This window comes from Varanus komodoensis, unplaced genomic scaffold, assembly GCF_004798865.1.
Source record: "Varanus komodoensis strain SLA01 unplaced genomic scaffold, ASM479886v1 scaffold4, whole genome shotgun sequence".
NCBI classification, from domain to species: Eukaryota; Metazoa; Chordata; class Lepidosauria; order Squamata; family Varanidae; genus Varanus; species Varanus komodoensis.
The window spans coordinates 36,703,415-36,719,040 of NW_025335941.1; the positions used below are offsets into that span (position 1 = coordinate 36,703,415).

Consider the following 15,626-nt stretch of genomic DNA (forward strand, 5'->3'; position numbering starts at 1 on the left):
TTCCCATCCCCAGACAGTTACATAGTCAAGGCAAGAGCCCTTGGAATTTTAGCACCCTTGATAGTTGACCAGTTTGTCTTAATGGCTGTCCTCCCCTTTGTGGAATGATTATTAAATGGAAAATGTGTGAACAATGGTCTTCACACATTGATTTAAAAATCAAACATTTTGGTAAACATCTTAGCTCAGTTTCTGTTCAACTAGCATTTTGAGCTGCCCAGTTACGCAAGACTGCATTCTACTGAACACAATGGGGTTTACTTCTGAGTAAACATGCACAGAATTGTGCTGTCATTGGTCCAACGTTAGACTTATAATTATTGTGACAAATGAATGAAGTTACAGATGCAGTCTAGTATCGTGTGCAACTGAGACCTCTGTTTGCAAAAATATGTATTTCATGTTCTGTAAATCTAATCCCAGATTCACTTTCCTCCTCCTCCTCCTCCTCCTCCTCCTCCTCCTCCTGAACTGATTTGCAGCTCTAGTAAAAAAAGGAGTGTTGGGGAGCTGAGAGCAGAAGGAAGATAACAGGTTGCTTAGGAAAGGGATATGTTCACTTGCACTGGTTTCCAAATGTCCATTTTCCATTGGAATTGCAATGGGGAAACAACCCCAGCATTGTCTAAGTATGCAAGCTTCAGCATCTGTCTGATAGCTGCATATGACAGATTGGTTTCTTCCCTCAGGTCACCCTTATTTGCATGCTTACTAGCCTGCCACTAGTGAACAAGCATCAACTAGGCTGTCGGACTGTTCCCTAAGTAGACATTTGGCACTTCCCCTGCCAGAGGACACGTAGCTCAGAGTAAGGTAATCTACACACCAAATGAGTTGAGATGGGCCTGTGCACAGTGGCATCCTTGTTACAGAATAACCTCTCTAGAGAAGTACACTTGGAATGTACATGCTACTATTTTGCATAGCTGATGTAGACTTGCTATATTTTCTCTGCTCTGTCTTCAGGTGATTTTTCTCATGTTAGAGCTGCAACCCCTATGGTCTCTCCTATGCCCATCTAGATCTTATCTAGAGGTCCTAGGACTATGCCCTAATTAAATAAGCTATGCACTGTACAGGATGGTTGTAGGACAACGAACAATGTCTGTTTTAAAAAAAACCTGCAGGAGCAATGTTTGCCATTTACAACAGGCCAGACAGTCCTTGATCTAGTCTCCTATCCCTGATAAGGCTGCATCAAGCAGATCACTTCACCCTGATGTATGGCAGCACTGGCTATACCATAAGATTAAGTGCATCGTTATTACTGCATGAACCATATATAATTTTTAAGCAATGCAAGAAAGATCTTAATTTTGATTATGTTGAATGATGTCGTCTAATGGTCTGTTCCTGAATATGTTGCACCAAACAGAAAATGAATGTGCTTCAGACACTCCAAGCAGCATAGAAAACAGTTCTGGATCAGCCAAACTATAGTGGAAGGTGACAGCCTGCAAGCATTTCAACAAGGATGCAAACAGTACAGCTCATGGGACACATGGGAGGGACCAAACCCGTGGTGCCACAAGGGAATTTCCAGCCCCCACCCCTCCGTGTGTGTGTGTGTGTGTCCCTGTCCATGCATGGATATCCCTCTGGTACTGCCCAGTGCAGTCCTCTGGACTAAAATGATTCTACACCTCTACATTGTAAGGTCAATATCTCTATGCATTACAGATGTTTGGAGGAAGTGCATGTGAAGGCCATGCATTTTCTGGAAGCTGCATGAGCTCACCTACAGAACTCTAGTCATACATTGTACTTGCAAAAATTCCAAGCTAAATCCCTTAATTCGAGCATTTTATCCAAGGAAGAAATCACCCCAGGCTAAGAGAGCTTAGGCCACGTGACCTGCCTGGTAAAAGTCTAATCACTTGATGACATAACATGACTCAGTGAATGATCTGCTCTGTGAAACATTCTTGTGATGCCCAGTGCATAGAAAACAAAAATCCTCAACCGTATTTACCTTCTTCTTCCACTGAACAGGCTGCAAAGTAAATTTCTTCCTTTATTCGTCTTAAGCTACCTATACAATATTAGCAAAGAGCTGATAAGATGTGATTAACATACTGTTTTATTAGGAGAACAAAATATGGCAGGAGAGTGGGAGTGATTTTTTTTCTCCCTTTTCTTTGCAAAACTCAACATACCTTAGGGAAGACTAGCTCCAGCCATTAAGCAGTGAATGCTTTCCACAAGAAGCAAGTGCAATGTTGTGATTTCAGATGCCCTCTGTTACTATTATTAGGTTACTTTTGGTGGAGACAAAATGCATCCTTATTTCAGAACCATTCAAGATGAAACATGACCAAAAAGCTTTTCTATCCTGCTGTTACTATGTTCGAAGTTATTTGAAGTAACCCAAGTCCTGAAAATAACTCTGCATTGTGTTGGACCTGGAATAGTTTATGTTTTGGGATTCTGTTGGGCTAAATGTCTTGCTCTGAAGTGATTTCAGTCTCTCCTGCCTAATTTCTCTTTTGGCTGCGTGTATAACAGAATGCAATATGACTCATCTGTCAAAAGCTGTTGTGGTGATTTTCTAGAAATTGCCAAATTGCAACAGGGAAACTTCATTGTTATATAAGAGAACATATATGTTTTAACGTGCACAGCAGGCTAATTAGTAAGTCTATTAGAGGACAGATCTACTCTGAAAAGAAACTGCCCTTATTAGCTGCAGAATTAAAGTCTGGAATAGCAACAGAAAATAAAATAATGTTGTAATTAATTGTAAATTATCTGAACAGAAATTGTCCGATGAACCAGGAGTATTTTCAAGTGTGTGTTACCGCTGATATAAATTTTGCAACAGTTTCAAATACTTCAGGAGAACATCTACACAGTCCAATAATACACCCCACGGTCATCACAGCTTTCTCTCATGAATATGGGCTTGTTCAGTTTATATTTTCCCCAAGCCAAAACTGCCCATTTCCTGCTCTGTTCATCCGATGAACCTATTGCACTCTGAACTTCTACCATTATGTTTTCATTTGTTTCGTTTTGTTATGTGCCATCAAATTATCTCCAACATGATGACCCTATGAAAGAGAGCTCTCCAAAAGTTCCTATCCAAGACTTTCCTGCTTAAAGGTTCTAAATTCAAGGCTGTGGCTTCCTTTAAGGAGCCAATCCATCTCATATTTGGCCTTCCATTGCTTCTTCTGCCTTCAACTTTTCCTAACATTATTGTCTTCTCCAGCGATTCTAGTCTTCTCACAATGTGTCCAAAGTATGACAGCCTGTTTTGTTATTGTTGCTTCTATAGAAAGCTCTGATTTGATTTGATATAGGACCCACTTGTTTGTCTTTCTGTCACTCCAGGGTTTTTGCAAAGCTCTCCTTCATTCTATATTTTCATAGAATGCCAATAATGCAAAAAATAGGAAGCCTGGTTGATTTCCAGTTAGTGCAGTCACATAAATCTAGCTGGAGTGGAAAGCTTCAAGTCAAATACAGCCTGCCCAGAAACCCAGTCTGATCCTCTATGGTCCTCAGTCAACAATGCTCCTTCACCCTCACTGCCAGTCATTTGGTGATTTTCCAGCTTTTGCAGTTGTTTCACCATTATAAAAGCTTGTGATTCCTCTGCTAGAGCTTTGTCACTGACAATAAGAGCTTTAAATTAAAATATCCTGGGGTTTTTTTTGGTGTAGGGGACCCACTCCCTTTTCCTTTGGTCTTATCCCCTGCCGTAATGTTCCCCTGCTCCAAGAGCTTTTTAGCTTTCTGGTTGAAAGAGTTCTGCCCTATAGAAATCTTACAGTCATGCTTCAATGCTTGGAGGGCATGGAGGTGAGATGGACACAGCTGTTGGGCACAGGAAATAACACGTGGTCCTTTTTCTAGTCTGTACTGTAGGAAGATTACTGGGATTGGAGCTATGTCTTTGATGGAACAGCAATTTGTGCAACTGCATCTTAAATATTGGATATTAAGGGTATGTACTATCCACAGGATTTGGTTCTCACACTGATTTGGCAAATCAGAAAAAAGTTCAATTCAGCTCTGACCAATTAACAAGCCATCCTCTTCAACTTGTTAGCCATGGAGTTCACTGGGTGACTTTGGACCAGTCACAGACTCTCAGCCCAACTTACCTCACAGAGTTCTTGTTGTGCAGATAAGACTGAGAGGACAAGAATTATGTAAGTCCTTGTGAATTCCTTGAAATCAACTAAGGCAGTATATAAATATAATAAATAAGTAACAAAGCTTGGGTCTCAGTCTGAATCTTGGTTCAGAAATCCAGGCCTTCATGCCTCCTGATTTGGTGTTGCTGTGTTTCAACTCAGTACCAAGCCCAAGTCTAGGCTGTAACTGCCATGCTTCTCATTGACTATCATTGCTGCAGCTCTTTTAATTTATTTATTTTTTATTTATATCCTGCCTTTTTCCTACAAAGGGCTCAAGGCAGCTTCTATCATTCTCCTCCTCCATCTTATCCCCCTGACAACCCTGTGAGGTAGCTTGGGCTGAGAGTCTGTGACTGGCCCAAAGTCACCCAAGTGGTTCCATGGCTGAGCGAGGACTTGAACCCAGATCGCCTGAGTCCCAGTCCCACACTCTTAACCACTACACCACACTGCCTCTCACACCACACTGGCTCTCACTACATTTTGTTAGTTGTAGCTAAAATATACAGGGCAGATATACATGAGCAGATAATGACTGCCCAGTTTTAGACAAGTAGGTGCAGAGATTTATGCTACACACTGTATCTATTTATTTTGCTTTTTAAAAAGGAAATGATTGATAATGATTTTATTTTTTGGAAGAAATAGATTAAATTTGGAAAGATAGCTGCCCTTATTTAAGGGATCATGATTGGTACATTTCAGATGAATGGATGCAGATTGTGTGTGGATGCAAAACATATTTCTAGTTTGGCATTGTTATGAAAATGGCATGCCACATGAAGATGGCCCTACTTTTCAAACCTGTTAAACTTCAGAAAAATAAGGAATGGAAGTAATCCTATGTCCACTAGAGAGTGTCTAGACTGATTGATTGTTGTTCTTATTCTAAGCTCTGAGGTTGAAAACTCACTCCAAATTTGGAACTGAGGTTCTGTCTTTGGATTTCCCCACCCACTTTCACATTCAGTGCAGAAAGAACCTTGCTGGCTGCTTCTCAAAGTGCACTCAGATCCTGAGGAACGGGGGGGGGGGGGTGGAGAAACCAGCAGCCTGGAGCACTTCAGTCCCTGTCCTCCATAGCACTGAATTGCATAGCTTGAAACTGGCTCTTTAGCTGTTTTATGCAGTGGGAGAAGCTCAGAGGCAACTCTTGCCTCCATGATCTCCTATCCTGGGCCAAGGTATTCCTATGCAAATCATCTGAAGAATTGCAGAAGGATAGCTGCAGGCAGAAAGTGAAGAGGAACTAAAGAGCCTCTTGGTGCGGGTGAAGGAGGAAAGTGCAAAAGTTGGCTTGAAACTCAACATTAAGAAAACTAAGATCATGGCATCCGGTCCTCTCACTTCCTGGCAAATAGATGGGGAAGAAATGGAAGAAGTGACAGATTTTATTTTCCTGGGCTCCAAGATCACCTCAGATGGTGACTGCTGCCAAGAAATTAAAAGACACTTGCTCCTGGGGAGGAAAGCTATGGCAAATCTAGACAGCATACTAAAAAGCAGAGACATCACCCTGTAAAAGTTTGTATAGCCAAGGCTATGGTTTTCCCAGTTGCAATGTATGGCTGTGAAAGTTGGACGGTAAGGAAGGCTGAGTGCCAAAGAACTGAGGCCTTTGAATTGTGTTGCTGGAGAAGACTCCTGTGAGTCCCTTGGACGGCAAGATGATCAAACCAGTCAGTCTGGAGGAGATCAATCCTTACTGCTCTTTAGAAGGCCAGATGTTGTTGTTAGTCGCAAAGTCGTGTCTGACCCATCGCGACCCCATGGACAACATTCCTCCAGGCCTTCCTGTCCTCCACCATCCCCCGGAGTCCACTCAAGCTCACACCAACTGCTTCAGTGACTCCATCTAGCCACCTCATCCTCTGCCGTTCCCTTCTTCTTTTGCCATCTATTGTTCCCAGCATTAGGCTCTTCTCCAGGAAGTCCTTCCTACTCATTAGGTGGCCAAAGTATTTGAGTTTCATCTTCAGTATCTGGCTTTCTAAAGAGCAGTCAGGTTTGTTCTCCTCAAAAACTGACCAGTTTGATCGCCTTGCGGTCCAAGGGACTCGCAGGAGTCTCCTCCAGCACCACAATTCAAAGGCCTCAATCCTTCGGCGCTCAGCCTTCCTTATGGTCCAGCTTTCACAGCCATACATTGCAACTGGGAAAACCATAGCCTTGACTATACGCACTTTTGTTGGCAGGGTGATGTCTCTGCTTCTTAGTATGCTGTCTAGATTTGCCAAAGTTCTCCTCCCCAGGAGCAAGTGTCTTTTAATTTCTTGGCTGCAGTCCCCATCTGCGGTGATCTTGGAGCCCAGGAAAATAAAATCTGTCACTACCTCCATTTCTTCCCCATCTATTTGCCAGGAAGTGAGAGGACCAGATGCCATGATCTTAGTTTTCTTAATGTTGAGTTTCAGGCCAACTTTTTCACTCTCCTCTTTCACCAGCATCAAGAGGCTCTTTAGTTCCTCTTCACTTTCTGCCATGAGAGTGGTATCATCTGCATATCTGAGGTTGTTGATATTTCTCCCAGCAATCTTAATTCCAACTGGTGATTCATCTAGCCCTGCTTTCTCATGGTGTGCTCTGCATATAAGTTAAATAGGCAGGGAGACAGTATACAGCCTTGCTGAATTCCTTTCTCAATTTTAAACAAATCAGTGGTTCCGTGTCCAGTTCTCACTGTTGCTTCTTGACCCGCATATAGGTTTCTTAAGAGACAAATAAGATGGTCTGCTACTCCCATCTCTTTAAGAACTTGCCACAATTTGTTGTGATCCACACAATCAAAGGCGTTAGCATAGTCAATGAAGCAGAAGTAGATGTTTTTCTGGAACTCCCTAGCTTTCTCCATGATCCAGCAATTTGATCTCTAGTTCCTCTCACTCTTCGAAATCCTGCCTGTACTTCTGGTAGTTCTCAGTCCACATACTGCTGGAGCCTAGCTTGTAGGATTTTGAGCATCATTTTGCTAGCATGTGAAATGAGTGCAATGGTGCGGTAGTTTGAACATTCTTTGGCATTGCCCTTCTTTGGGATCAGAATGTAAACTGACCTTTTCCAATGCTGTGGCCACTGCTGAGTTTTCCTAATTTGCTGGCATATTGAGTGTAGCACTTTTACTGCATCATCTTTTAAGATTTTGAATAGCTCAGCTGGAATGCTGTCACCTCCACTCGCTTTGTTGTTGCTCAGACTTCCTAAGGCCCATTTGACTTCACATTCCAGGATGTCTGGCTCGAGGTCAGTGACCATCCCATCGTGGTTATCAGGGATGTTAAGCTCTTTCTTGTATAGTTCTTCTGTGTAATCTTGCCACCTCTTCTTAATCTCTTCTGCCTCTGTTAGGTCCCTGCCATTTTGGTTCTTTATCATGCCCATCTTTGCATGAAATGTTCCCTTCATATCTCCAATTTTCTTGAAGAGAACTCTGGTCCTCCCTATTCTATTGTTTTCTTCTATTTCTTTGCACTGTTCATTTAAGAAGGCATTGTCATCTCTTCTAGCTATTCTTTGGAATTCTGCATTCAATTGGGTGTATCTTTCTCTTTCTCCCTTTGCCTTTTGCTTGCCTTCTTTCCTCATCCATTTGTAAAGCTTCCTCAGTCAGCCATTTTGCTTTCTTTCATTTCTTTTTCTTTGGGATGGTTTTAGTTGCTACCTCTTGTACAATGTTGCGAACCTCTGTCCATAGTTCTTCAGGCACTCTGTCTATCAGATCTAATTCCTTAAGTCTATTTGTCACCTCTACTGTCCATGTGTAGAGTCATCTCTTGGGTTGTTGGAAAAGAACGTTTGCTAGACCATCGTATTCTCTTGACAAAATTCTATCAGCCTGTGCCCTGCTTCATTTTGTCCTCCAAGGCCAAACTTGCCTGTTATTCCGGTTATCTTTTGGCTTCCTACTTTAGCATTCCAACCCCCCATGATGATAAGGACATCATTTTTTGGTGTTAATTCTAGAAGGTGTTGTAGGCCTTCATAGAACTGGTCAACTTCAGCCTCTTCAGCACCAGTGGTTGGGGCATAGACTTGGATTACTGTGATGTTGAATGATTTGCCTTGGATTCGAATTGAGATCATTCTGTCATTTTGGAGATTGTGTCCCAGTACTGCTTTTCCTACTCTTTTATTGACTATGAAGGCTACTCTATTTCTTCTGAGGGATTCTTACCCGCAGTAGTATACCTGATGGTCACCTGAATTAAATTCACTCATTCCTGTCCATTTTAGTTCACTGATTCCTGAGATGTCAATGTTCAGTCTAGACATATCTTGTTTGACCACATCCAGCTTGCCTTGATTCATGGATCTTACATTCCAGGTTCCTATGGAGTATAGATCTTTGCAGCATCGGACTTTCCTTTCACCACCAGATACATCTGCAACTGAGTGTCCTTTTGGCTTTGACCCAGTTGCTTCATTCTTTCTGGCGCTACTAGTACTAGTCCTTTGCCCTTCCCCAGTAGCAGAAGGCCAGATACTGAAGATGAAACTCAAATACTTTGGCCACCTAATGAGAAGGAAGGACTCCCTGGAGAAGAGCCTAATGCTGGGAACAACAGATGGCAAAAGAAGAAGGGGACGGCCGAGAATGAGGTGGCTAGATGGAGTCACTGAAGCAGTTGGTGTGAGCTTAAGTGGACTCCGGGGGATGGTGGAGGGCAGGAATCCCCTGGAGGAATGTTGTCCATGGGGTCACGATGGGTCAGACGCGACTTCGCACCTAGCAACAACAAGGTGCAGGGGCTTGTAACATATGATGAATCAAAGGACCCACAGACCCAACCAAAACAATTTTTAACACTTCTTCTCCTGAGAGAAAGAACTAACAAAGAACATGGTGCACTGGATCAGTCTTGCAGTATATTGCTTTGACATCCTTCACTCAAATGATCACAAGTGGAAAGTCCTGGTCAAATCCTTTGTTGTGATAAGAAAGTTGAACTATCAGTCACAGAACAGCATCTGCTGCCCTCCCTTCCCCCTTTTCCCAGTCCTTGTGTATTCCTTATTTCCCATGTGGCTCTCAGTGCCAAAGGGTTGCACAAATATTTCAGCCCTGGAAGTCACATTCAATGCTGTGTCAGGGATCAGTGACTGCATCTCTACAAACACCAAAGGATATAAGTTAATATAAATATTTGAAAATAAACAAACATTTAACATAACTAAATCATGCATAATTGATACTAGCCATTTATCTTTGAAAATTCTGCTTGTTGTTCTGAAAATTTACATTTTCAAAAAGGTATGAGTTATAGATCAAACTAATTTTTGATCATTTTTTCCCTAGGGGTTGGTGACAAAAATATCTTTCTTTGCTTACCAAACACCGATGAAGAATCCTGACTTCTGAAAATTGCATTGCACTGATCCAGAAGCAAATCCATCGATTCCCCAAAGTCTGAATGTAAGTGTAACCAATTTTGGAAATTCTAACTGTTATTCTGTAAGTACTAGGCCTGGGCATGATTGATTTTAAATGCAGGAATCTTTTACCATTGAGTAACACCTGGCTTGACAGCAGCACATGGGGAAAGGATCTAGAGGGTTTTACTAGACCACAAGCTAAATAGGGTTCAAATTCAGGAGCACAATAAGGCAGCTCAAGAGGAAACTTGCAATTCCAGCTCTTATCCAAATGGCAAGAAGTAATTGCACTGATTTATTTGCTTTGGTCAGACTTCACCTGGTGTTCTGCATCCCATTCCAGGGGCTACAGTTTCTGAGTAAACCAGAACATGTTCAGAGGAGAGTGATAAACATAAGAGGAAACTGCAGTCCAAGGCTTCTAGGGAAAAGTTGAAGGAACTAGGTATGTTTAGCTTGGAAAAGAGACAACAAAGAGGTGATGCGATGGCCATGTTCAAATATTTGAAAAGCTGTGAAATAGATGCTGAATTTTTTTTCTGGATCTGAACCAGTAGCCTCAAATTACTAAACATCAGGAAGAACTTTCTGACAGTGTAAGCCATGGAACCGACAGCCCCAAACACTGAAGGACTCTCCTCCATTAGAGGTTTGTATGCAATGGCTGGGTGGCCATCCACCCAGCTGTAGTACGGAATTTCCTGTATTACGGAAATAGCAGGAATTGAGCTAGATCACCTTTGATGCCGTATCCAACTCTATGATTCTGCAATAATAATCAGGACTTCAGGGCTCAGTTACTCGACAGCTTGCCACATGATTGATGCTCTCATTTTAAGCATCCCTTGCCTCTGCAGAATCATTTATAGAAATTTGTCAAGTTATGATATAGCAATGGTCATACATGCCTTAGATACATCCCATTTGGGCTACTGTAATATGGTCACCAGGGGGCTGCACAAGAACTGCTCAGAAACTTCAGCTGGTCCAGAATGCTGTGCCGTGACTGTTGACCAGGATAAATTACAAACTGCATCTGACTCTCTTGCTAGAGCAACTTCACTAGCTACCAGTATATTTCTGGGCAGAATTCAAAGTGCTGCTTATGACATATAAAGCCCTGTACAGCTTGGGACCAGGTTGGATCTACACCAAACTTTTATTGTCTGACTTGCAAATGCCCCCTTCCTTCCTCTCCACTCTGAAAAAAATAAAATTTGTGGTGTTTTCTTGCCTTTTTGGTTGTCTTATATGTCCTCTTGCTTAAGAAACAGCTACTTGAAATGCATGTAAATTACATCATTTTCAATGGCCTCTCAATTAAATCCACTGACTTGAGTGGAGCTAACTCATGAGGAAGTCTGCCCAGGAGGGAGATGTACTTGTTGTTTTGGTGTGGAAGGACAGGGCTAATCTCACTAGCTTGGAAGGACAGGAGCAAGCATCAGCATCCTTTCACCTTCTCAATAATTTTGGGGAGGGAGTTGGGGAAGATGTCAGTACTTTTCCCCCTTTTAAAATAGCTCTGTTCTTTCACTTCTTGTAGCTAACTGGAGCTTTGTTTTTCGTTTTGCTAATTGTTGTGTTCTTATTGCATCTTAATATATTACTGTTTCAGTCCATTGAATTGTGCCAATAAGATGCCTTGAGTTCCATTTTTTTCATTAAAATATCAAGGAAATTCAATCAAAATAAATGCAGTAATATCTAGGGATGAAAAATCAGGGATCTTTGAGCTTGCTGAAATTCTCTGAAATTCACATGAGAGCTCAGACTGGCTTATTCTTGTTTGGCTCACTTTCCTTTTTGCTGTTGTTCATTTGTTGGGGAAATGTGATTTTAGAATGAGAAAAGTATACTTTTTGGAGAATGTGCACTTTTTCCTTATGAAGTATAAAAAGGCATTTATTTTTAAAAGTATACTTTTAAAATACAAACTTCTTAAAGTGCATTTTAAGTGCACATTTTTCAAATGTAAACACAAGTTGAGGAATCTGTGAGCATGTTCAGAGACCATGCCTTCCCTTTGGCATTTGCAAATGGGATAGTTTTGAGTAATTCGTGAACTGTACAAAAACAATCTTGTGCATGCCTGCTTATACTCTCTCTACTTAGGCACTATGCCCTTTTTGAAAAGTTGCTCCTCAGTGTTAGGAGCCCTACAAAACAGAACGGGGTCCTGGCATGGCGGGCAACGATAGGAAAGAGGACTGGCAAAGATTCCACCCTTATAGGAAACCTAGAACTAATTTTAGATACATTTAGGGAAATAATTGGAGGCAGCTCAGGGTGGGCATGGGGGAAATTAAAAACAACAGCAACCTAACAGAGTGATCTATAGAAAGAGAGAACTGTGGTAAAAATGGGAAATTTGAGGGCAGGGAGCTTAACCATTCAAATATATGCATTAAAAGCAGAAAAGAACCTAAACAAAATGCAGAACATTTCTTCCCGACAATTTAATCATATAAAGTTAAAAATGTTGGCCATAAGTAAACATTGAAAATCAGTGTTATGCTATGTGCCAACTTTTGAGATATCCAGATTGCTCCAGCAGGGAGGATGTTAGAAAATGCAGCTTGTGAGGCGGAAACAAGAGAAAAAATAATTTAATATTGTGATATGGAACCTGCATGGCCTGAGTCTTAAGATGATATGCAGGAGGAGGAGGAGGTGAGACCTGGCACCTGATTAAGCTCTGTCAGATTGGGCTCTACCAAGTGATATGATGTTTGCACCTGGGACTGCCCCTGAGGATGCTGGGAAGAAGGAAAATTAGCAATGAAAATATAAAATCCAGCCGTTACTGTATTCATACTTAGGCAAAACACACACATTTCTTGGAAGGTGGAAAACAGAACAAGCAGAGAGAAGCTAGGCAGTTTTATATTAACAAATCTGGAGATAATTTCAAATAGTATACCTTTAAAAAGTTAATGGAAGCCAAACTGGGTAGCATTACCTAGCAGTTGGAAGGGATGAATACTAAGAAAATACAGTTCTAGCAGTTTCAGAGGATATAAAATCATCTTGCTCTGCTGTAGAATCCCACTGTTCAATAGCTAGATTCAGAGGCTGCAGCAAGGAGGACAGGGGGAAAAAGCAGAAAATCCTATTTGGCAAGCAAAAGTCCACAAGCAGCTGCAGTCATATATAACTGGCAAGTTCATAATGCTGTCTTTATACTGGCCCATAATTATATGGTAATTTTGAGGATATGAAAAGATCTAAATTAATTAATTAGCCCCAAAGATAGGAAATACTTCCTGGGTTGTTGTTGGTTTTGTGTGTGTGTGTGTGTGTGTGTGTGTGTGTGGTTTTTTTTTTTTTTTTTTTTTGCTCGCATTGTTTCTTAAAAATATTTCAAACACATTGGATTATAATTCTTGTTTATTTTATGAACCAAGGATGTTTTTGTTATTTAAGGAGCAATTTTATGCAGGTTTAGGCAGGAAAAAAGGCTACAGATATCAGAATATCCCAGGCATGCTGGCAGTTGTGGGCCTTTTTTCAGTCTAAACTTGCAAAGGATTGTGCCCTTAATGGATCATCATCATCATCATCATCATCATCATCATGGTCATTCCCACCAAGCTGGTAACATGCAGGGCAAAACTGAACAACAACCCCACCCCCACTCCAAAAAAGTATCATTTCCTGTATTTATTGCCTTCTAAGGCAACTGTCATTACATTTCATTTGGATTTTTAACAGAAATGCTTCAGACAAGTAGACATTAGCTCATAATATCTGTCATGATCATACAATTATTATTACTGTCAATCCTGAACTGTGACTGTTGGAAAAACTATTTGCTTAGCAAAAGCTTCTTGCATTCTACCTTCATAGGATTTTTAAAATAAAGATAAGAAAGTATATTTTTGTTCAGAAACAACTGCAAATCAGTTCTTCAGGATTTTATATTTAAGTAGTTAAATCCAATTTTTTTTAAAAAATGATAAAATCTATGTAAGTAAGAGGTGAAGATTTCCTGAAATGCTTTCCTGAAAACTTCCAGAGAAATAGCCTAGAAATGTACTTGAACTTTTATATTTTGATCTATTGTTTTGCAAGAGCAGATATATACATACTTTCCAGAAATCACTACATTAGATAGTAATAATATTGGCTTGAATCCTAACTCCAAGTTCATATTCACAAGATAGAACTTTTCCACTTCCCCCTTTCCTCTGTAGGTCCCTGTAAATTGTGCTCCTGGGGATTGAAGGATTCTCGGGAATGCTGTAAGGTGTGGAGTATGTGGGGAGCTGTATAATGGAAATCTTCCTGCATGCTTGGAAAGGCAACTTAGGAAGCAAGCCTGTGGTCCTTGGCTAGAGAAGGCATCTGGCGAAGGACTTAGGTGGTGGTTTGGTGTGATGGTGCACCATTGCTCCCCTGCTGTGGGTGCACCGACAGTGGAAGGTGACCAAAAAAGTCGCTTTGTGGACAGAGACAAATCTTTGGACCTGATGGACCCAAAGCCATCGCCTTTCTTGGCCACATCCCTAGAATGGGGAGAGGAACATATGTTTCTAACTGTTTACATGTTTGTATGTAAATGGTTTTCAGATTATGCACAGTCTTGTACTTTGAAGGTTTTTATTCTTCCTAGACCACTCAGGGAGCTTGGACTATTGGGTGGTAAACAAATATAATAAAGAAATGAAATTAATGAATGAAGTCCCACCACCACCTGCAGCATAATCCCAGCAGGGCCTAGAATGTGGAAGTTTGCACAGTGGGGCTTGAGAAGCTATATGAGTTCACCACAAACTAAAGTACCTGAGTGCTGTCTCCAGGTTCATTCCTTTCAGTATTCTGGTACCCTCTCTTTACAGAGCAGGCTATAGCTGCTCAGTTGAAATGCAGGCTAAAAAACAAAGGCAATAGTCATTTGCACAAATATCTCATGCCAGCAGCTTCTGATCTACTGAGATCAGCTTGATTTGAAACACTGAGAACACAGTGTTGATGTAAACATCTCCCAAACTCAAAGTTGTTAATCTTAGTTACAAGTTCCACCTCCCAAATTTACAGTCTTCCTCCTGTAAGCATTTAATCCCAGTGTCTCTTGCCAAGGACATTTGTATCCAATAGAAATTCTGATCTCTAACCAAAAGCAACACCATATTTGTCTCCACCAAAAACAGGATGGACCTCTTAGATTTTCTGTCTCTAAATCCCACCCCCTCCACTTTCCTTCCAAAAGTCTTCTCCGGGTCTCATTTCATAAAATTCTATAAGAAATGCATTAAATTAAGGCAGGTTAAAAGATACCTGATTGTAATTAGGAAAAGGAGTCTCCCTGAAAACATCATGTGTAACAAAACTATGTCTGTTGACAGTTTTGAAAGCTTAATGTTTAAAAACAACATCAACCCACCAATCATGTGAATATACTAGCCAGACTTAAGGATTTAGATTTTTTCTGCTAAAGTAACAAAGTATTCTAAGAATGTACTTACACAAGTCTCTATTTCTTCCGCCTGTCTTGCATTCCTTCACTGTAATTCACTATGATATTGGCCCAACTTAATCAAGCAGCTAGATAAGGGGCTTTAAAAAATTAAAATGTACTGAAAATAGAGAAAAATTAATATATCCAAAAATATGACACAAATAGAGAATGCTGTGGAATAAATATTCCCCTTTCAACCACAATCCAGAGGGAAAATACAGATGTACTCACCCACCTGGCTTTATTTGCTGATGCAATGCTAAATGAGTCATTGTGATTTAAGTTTAAAGGCACAGATCAGAATAGGTTTGAGAGGGAGTATAGCTGAGAAGGTCTGAAGTTTAGTCTATGGTAGTTTCCTGTGTTCTGTGATCTAATGTGATCCTTCCCCTGAATTATGCAGTTGCACTGGAACAGGATCATGACCAAATCTCTTAGGGGAATTTTAAGTTACACTGACATCTATGACCATGTGCCAGATCTGGGTCCCTCACTTTTTGGGGCTAACGGACACACTTGGACTGTTGAAAGTGTGGTAGATGCTTTCCCAAAATGGCTGCCAATCACAAGACCCATTTTCTAAAAGCAAACTGGTGAAGCTATAGGAAAGAGTGACATGGAGAGTAAACTAAGTACAAGGTATGGATTAA

At 40.9% G+C, this 15,626-nt stretch overlaps 1 protein-coding gene across 6 annotated transcripts in view; it reads left to right on the forward strand.

Moving 5' to 3' along the window:
• Positions 1 to 15,626, forward strand: part of COL8A1 (collagen type VIII alpha 1 chain) — a 132,338-nt gene that overhangs the window by 84,358 nt on the left and 32,354 nt on the right. For 5 of the 6 annotated variants that reach the window (XM_044442028.1, XM_044442033.1, XM_044442029.1 and 2 more), the window contains 2 exons: positions 9,439 to 9,555; positions 9,859 to 9,960. The gene's annotated coding sequence lies outside the window, so the exon portion shown is untranslated. The remainder of the gene's footprint in view (positions 1 to 9,438; positions 9,556 to 9,858; positions 9,961 to 15,626) is intronic. The other variant, XM_044442032.1, reaches the window with a different exon arrangement.